Here is a 5,958-nt window from a genome sequence, read left to right on the forward strand (position 1 = left end):
CCATTTCCCTCCCCGTCCCCACCGCCACCCCCAACCACACACTGCACTCACACGAAAATGTGTGTACTTTGCATGCAGACGTGCTGTATGTGGTGCATGAACTTACAGATGAGCACACACGCACAGACACACACTGCATTCTTGTAAGAAAAGGAATAAAAGCCTGCCTCATGTAGCTGCTGCAGCTGGCCTCAATCACCTGGCCACATCAAACAAGTTCCATTACTAACATGCATGTGGAGTTTGCCTTTTCGAAGAGAGGCTTTTTCCTCTCGAGAATTTGTGGGTTTTTATATAGCAGAGAGGGAGGGGTCAGTGGAGTGAAAATGTCCCCACTGGAGACATCATTTTAGAGGGAACTGTGAGAAGTTTGATCCAAAGTCCTGCTGGTCAAATTGAAAGGTATAAAAAACACTCCTTCTGGGAGTGCAAAGTCCATGATTAGTTGACTCTTGATCTTATTTTGACTTGACCATGTAATTCTGGGATGTTTTATCTAATTATAAGTTTATAGTCATCTCCAGTTTTGATGATGTCTGTGCTTTTGTCTACACGACTACACACGCGACTACACACTCCTCTGTGGGTTGAGACACTCAATGGTTATGAAACTCTTTTCAGACCCAGTGCAGGGGGATTTGTTTCCAGCCAAATGTCACGCAAATCTAACAGAACTATGACTACATCGCAAAAATGTACCCAAAGAAGGGGTCGCATCGCACAAATAAGCTTCTAAAAAATGTTTTTCACAGATTGGATTCAAATCAAAAAAGAGGAAAAAGGCATTTGTTTTCAGAGTTTAAATATGAGATACATAAACTTGTGTTCATTTCCTAATTTTTGGTAGCTTTCTGAATCAGAAGCACACTTTAATGAAACAACTTAAAATGCAAGTCATTGGTGAAATGAGCCGGCAGTCTGTTTCCGTTAGTCGCACACTGTGTCTCTCCGCTGCCAATCATCCTAATCTCTCTCCTGAAGCAAATCAAACATTTCCTCTGACTACTAAAGCCCTCAAACCAACAATAGAGTCCATTAATGTGATACAGTATGCCCTTCTCCTCCAGCGACGCACTGTCTACTCAAACAGAGTTGACAGCCTGAAGATAGAGCTCTGGAAATAGCACATCGCCTTATTTACTCAATAATACAGTCGCCTTGCCAACTGGTCACATGCTGACCCTGAGACTCTATCATTTCAAACTCTGATTGGACCACAGAGGGCCGTGCTTTGACCCAACATAACTGGGCTGCTGCAGTAAAAGTAGACAACGTTTTGGTGTTTTTAATGCTGTTCATACTGTAAATGTTTACATTATTGCATTTTTTCATTCAATGATTGTTATATCTTGAGGAATCCTGAAATATCATGGACTTTTGGGATCTTCAAAAACATCCTTACTTCAATCAAAAAAGTAGTGGATTCCAGTTTCCTTTGGACAAAACTCTTCATATCCCAATGATGTACATGGACATTTTTAGATGATATTAGTCACATTTTTGCCAAAATCCAAACCTCATATTTATTTACAAAATAAAACCTTCTGAAGTCTTAGATGACCAGTTTGTAGGACTTAAAGGCATCTAGTGGTTAGGTTACAGATTGCAGCCAACTGAATACACTTTCCCTTCACGCCTCCCTCTCCACCCTCCCTTCCCTTTTCACTTCAACGCAAAAAGTCTTCTTTAGAGCACGTTAACACACCATAACACACGTTATTTGAAACCTGCTATAACCAACATTATAGTAAATAAATATCAGGTCAAGTGCAGGAACTCTTAGACGTGACGCACCTTAAAAGCAATGAGATGTAACCCTAACCCTAACCTTAACCCTTCACAGCTACCTAGCCGCTAAGCTGCTTAAGTGTTGATGGCTACCTTTGTACTATTGATATGAAGGGCTTATTTTAAGTTTCAGTGGCAAGTGACAAATGAAAACATAGTTATTGTATTCTAGGGTATCGCCAATGACTTCCGAAATCAATTGGATCCAGCTTCACAAGGTCCCGATTTGATTACATTTCCAATTTGACTCAATATCAATTATGTTAGAGAAATTGAAGTTACTCTACCAATTTTGCTTGGATATAAACTAAATAACTTATGTTGTAATTTTTACAAGTGAGAAGCAACCCCTTAATGTGAACATAGTAGCCAAACTGTGGAATTGTAACTCCTGGCCCGTCACAGAATGCCCTACTACATACAGTATATGGTGGAAAACGGCACATATTAAAAGATTAATTGCGAAGAAATTTTAATCAATATCAGATCACTCACATAAAGATATATTTTAATTGAAGAATCAAATATTTTAACCCAGTCCTATTCTATTTCTGCCAAAAGATCCTACACACTGGTCCTTTACGTAGCAAAAAAACCTCACATCTAACTAGTTCTGAAACTGTTGAACCTAAAGGAGATTTGTTTACACACATTAAAGTGCCAAACCTCAGGTAATGATGACAATTTTCCTTATAATGTTACAAACAGTATTTAGAAAACTAAAAGCACGGAAAGAAAAAAAGCACCTAACAGCTTGACTTTATGAAGTCAAACCTCTCCACCATCCTGCTGTGGCAGTGTTTGTGCCTCTCTGCAGAAGGCCCTCATTTAGTCTCAATCAAAGTTCTGGAAACTGGAGTAGAGTGGGTCCACTTTAAAATGTGTAGCTGTGGAAAAATTAAATGGACGGCTCGCTGGTTTTGTGGCTGCAGTCAGATTTATATTATAGGGCTGTCGTGAGCTCTGCCAGTTGGTGCTGTGAGAAACGCTTCATGCTGCTGTTTGGAGTAAAAGAATTGGACTTCTCTCTATGTTCATACTGCCCTGGCAGATTCCTTTTTTGGGAAATGCACTTATTTTGCCAAGTTAGGTCAGAAGATCGATATTGCTTTCATATCTGTTAGATATTAAAGAGACTGTCAGACAGTTCTATCTGTATTCCAAATAGCCGAGAAAAGGCAGACATATCTACCGTCAATATCTACAACACTGGGCAACTCACATCAAAACAACCTAGATTGATAAATACCACTACAGGTAGGACAAAAAATGTGCATTTTGATTTGAGAACTGTCCCTTTAAGGTGGAGGCTGGGGGTTTAGCCTTGACAAACTGCCACTTGGCTCGTTTTAAAGCCATGATGTCTCTCTCTCATGGGTGGACCAAATTCTCTGGGCGGGCAAAGCAGAGAAAGGGGAGGTACCGTAATCTTGCCCCTTATGACCTCATAAGGGGCAAGATTCCAGATCGGTCAATCTGAGCATTCATTTTCTCAAAGCCAGAGCAGGATACTCAGGGCTCGGTTTATACCTACCACCATTTTTAGCCACTGGGGGACCATAGGCAGGCTAGGGGAACTCATATTAATGTTTAAAAAAAAACTCATAAAGTGAAATTTTCATGCCATGGGACCTTTAAACAGAGACAGGGTTTCCCCGTTTCTGTTTAAACCTGTTGTGTGCACAGGCAATCTGCCTTTTTACTACTACCAGTGTACGGACACGTCTCTGCTGATTGGGTTTCACCTGTGACAGCCAATAAATGAGAAACACACCCACCAAACCAGAGAAAACGTATCTCAAAGCCTGCTGCACAACGTTGCACACTGTTTCACACAGTTCCAAGGAAACATGTCGTTAAACCAGGAAACCGTAGCAACACAGTGCACACCGTTTCAAAATTGAACGTGCCCCATGAGACAGTGGAAACAGGAAGCAAGAAAAATTGGTCCATCAGCACCTCTACAGCTCACTTGTTCATTTGTTTAATCTAAAGTGTGGTTTTACAGCTGAAAATGAGCCGTACTAGCTTAACTTCGCATAACCCTGTTGACTTACAAGGTTTATGCACAACTCGATGTTTCTACACTCTAGTTTGCCCACTTTAACCATTTTTAACAATGATTAAGTTAATTAGTGAGCTTCAGAGATGCTGCTTACCTTTGGACTTAACCAAGCTAGCTGTATCTCCTTGCTTACCATCGTTAAGCTAAGCTAACTGGCTGCTGGAGCCTGCTTGACATTTTATATTAACAGAGATATGAGAATAATATTGGTCTTTGCTTCTAACTTTGGACAATAAAGCAAATAAGCCAAAATGTCAAACTAGAATTTGATTCCATTTATAAAACAGTAAACGTAAACTATAATGTGCTTTTAACAGTTAGTTTGTGAAAGTAAGTGATCATCACATCATTCAAATAATAACTCACATGGGAATGAAACACTTTACCTTTCAATTTCACTGTCAGTTTGACACAGTATAATATATGTGTGGCTTATTGATGTTACAGCCATTAGCCCTCAGTAGCCCAACTCTAGTCTGTTAGACCAGACACAGTTTCCAAGTAACTGTAAATAAATATTGACTACGCTCGGAAGCCTGTGGAGAGGATGAGAGAGAGGGAGAGTCTGCATTGTGTTTACAGTGTGTGAGTTGCCACTTTTCCGTCCTTACCTTAAACAGTTGCCCTGGTGGGGTCACGGACACTTGCAGAAATTGTCACATTTAAAGGCCTGAGAGATGTGTTTACAGAGAAAAGAAGCACAATCTCTTTGTTCATCTTAATGGGAGGTAGACGCAGCGCGGGGGGGGGGGGGTTACGAGCATGTCTTCTTCTTTGGATTTTCTGCAACTTTGAGTTTCTGTGAGTTGTTTGCCCATCACTGGTTACACTAACTGTGTAGTCATCCTTCTGTATATATCTGTATATTGCATTACAGAATCTTTCCTAACAAAGAAACCACAATGTGAATGTTTACAACAGCAGCTTTTCAATTTGGCCTGATAATTATTTAGATATCAAACAGACATGGTGTCTTTAAACCGCCAGGCAGACTTGTTCATTGGCTACATCTGGTTCATCTTTGGCCATCATTTAACAGAAGAATAACTGCTTACTTTGTCCATTTTGGTCCAAATTTTGCCTCAGAATGACGTCTGTTTTATTCATTAATGTCACTCATCTGTCTATCTATCCATCTATCTATCTATCTATCTATCTATGATGCAATGATTGGAGACAAAAATCCTTTGCAGAAAGCAAAACAGATGCCAGAGATAATGTGTGGAAATCAGTATTTTGGGTGGGGCAATGTGTTGGTGGTTAGACTGTGTACCAGTCATCACAAGGAGAGATGTGAATATTTCCTGGAATCCTACCCTCCATCTCAACAAACTGACATACAAACAGGGAGTGAAGCAGCTGATTTATGAGGAAATAATGAAGAATTATAAAGTCTATGGGATTTAATTTGCACCCTGTTAGGGCTCTTGTGAAATACTGTTGGCGGTGGATGAAGGTATTTGCCATAGCAATGAGTCTAATGTGAGTAAGTGTCTCTGTTTACAGGACAGTAGACGTTAGTGTGTGATGGTTACTTGTATTTTCTTCTTTTATATAGACCTTAGTGGTCTCCTAATACTGTATCTAAAGTCTCTTTTATATAGACCTTAGTGGTCCCCTTATAACTGTATCTGAAGTCTCTTTTATATAGACCTTAGTGGTCCCCTAATGCTGTATCTGAAGTCTCTTTTATATAGGCCTTAGTGGTCCCCTAATACTGTATCTGAAGTCTCTTTTATATAGACCTTAGTGGTCCCCTATAACTGTATCTGAAGTCTCTTTTATATAGACCTTAGTGGTCCCCTAATACTGTATCTGAAGTCTCTTTTATATAGACCTTAGTGGTCCCCTAATACTGTATCTGAAGTCTCTTTTATATAGACCTTAGTGGTCCCCTAATGCTGTATCTGAAGTATCTTTCCCAAAATTCAGCCTTGATGCAGAATTCCAGCCACTAGAGCCAGTCCCAAAATGAGCTTTTCTCAGTATGTGCCATTTCTGAGTCTGTAGCTTTTGAAGAGGAGAGAGGGGGGGAGCAAGGTGTAGGCTGGGGGTGTGGCCTCGACCAACTGCGTGTTTTGCTTGTTTGAAAGCCATGATGTCTC

At 40.2% G+C, this 5,958-nt stretch overlaps 1 protein-coding gene across 1 annotated transcript in view; it reads left to right on the top strand.

Moving 5' to 3' along the window:
- The window catches only part of cav1 (caveolin 1), a 12,587-nt gene that overhangs the window by 3,593 nt on the left and 3,036 nt on the right, over positions 1-5,958 (top strand). The gene's annotated exons all lie outside the window — the stretch shown is intronic.

Source organism: Etheostoma spectabile, chromosome 8 (assembly GCF_008692095.1).
Source record: "Etheostoma spectabile isolate EspeVRDwgs_2016 chromosome 8, UIUC_Espe_1.0, whole genome shotgun sequence".
Lineage (NCBI taxonomy): Eukaryota > Metazoa > Chordata > Actinopteri > Perciformes > Percidae > Etheostoma > Etheostoma spectabile.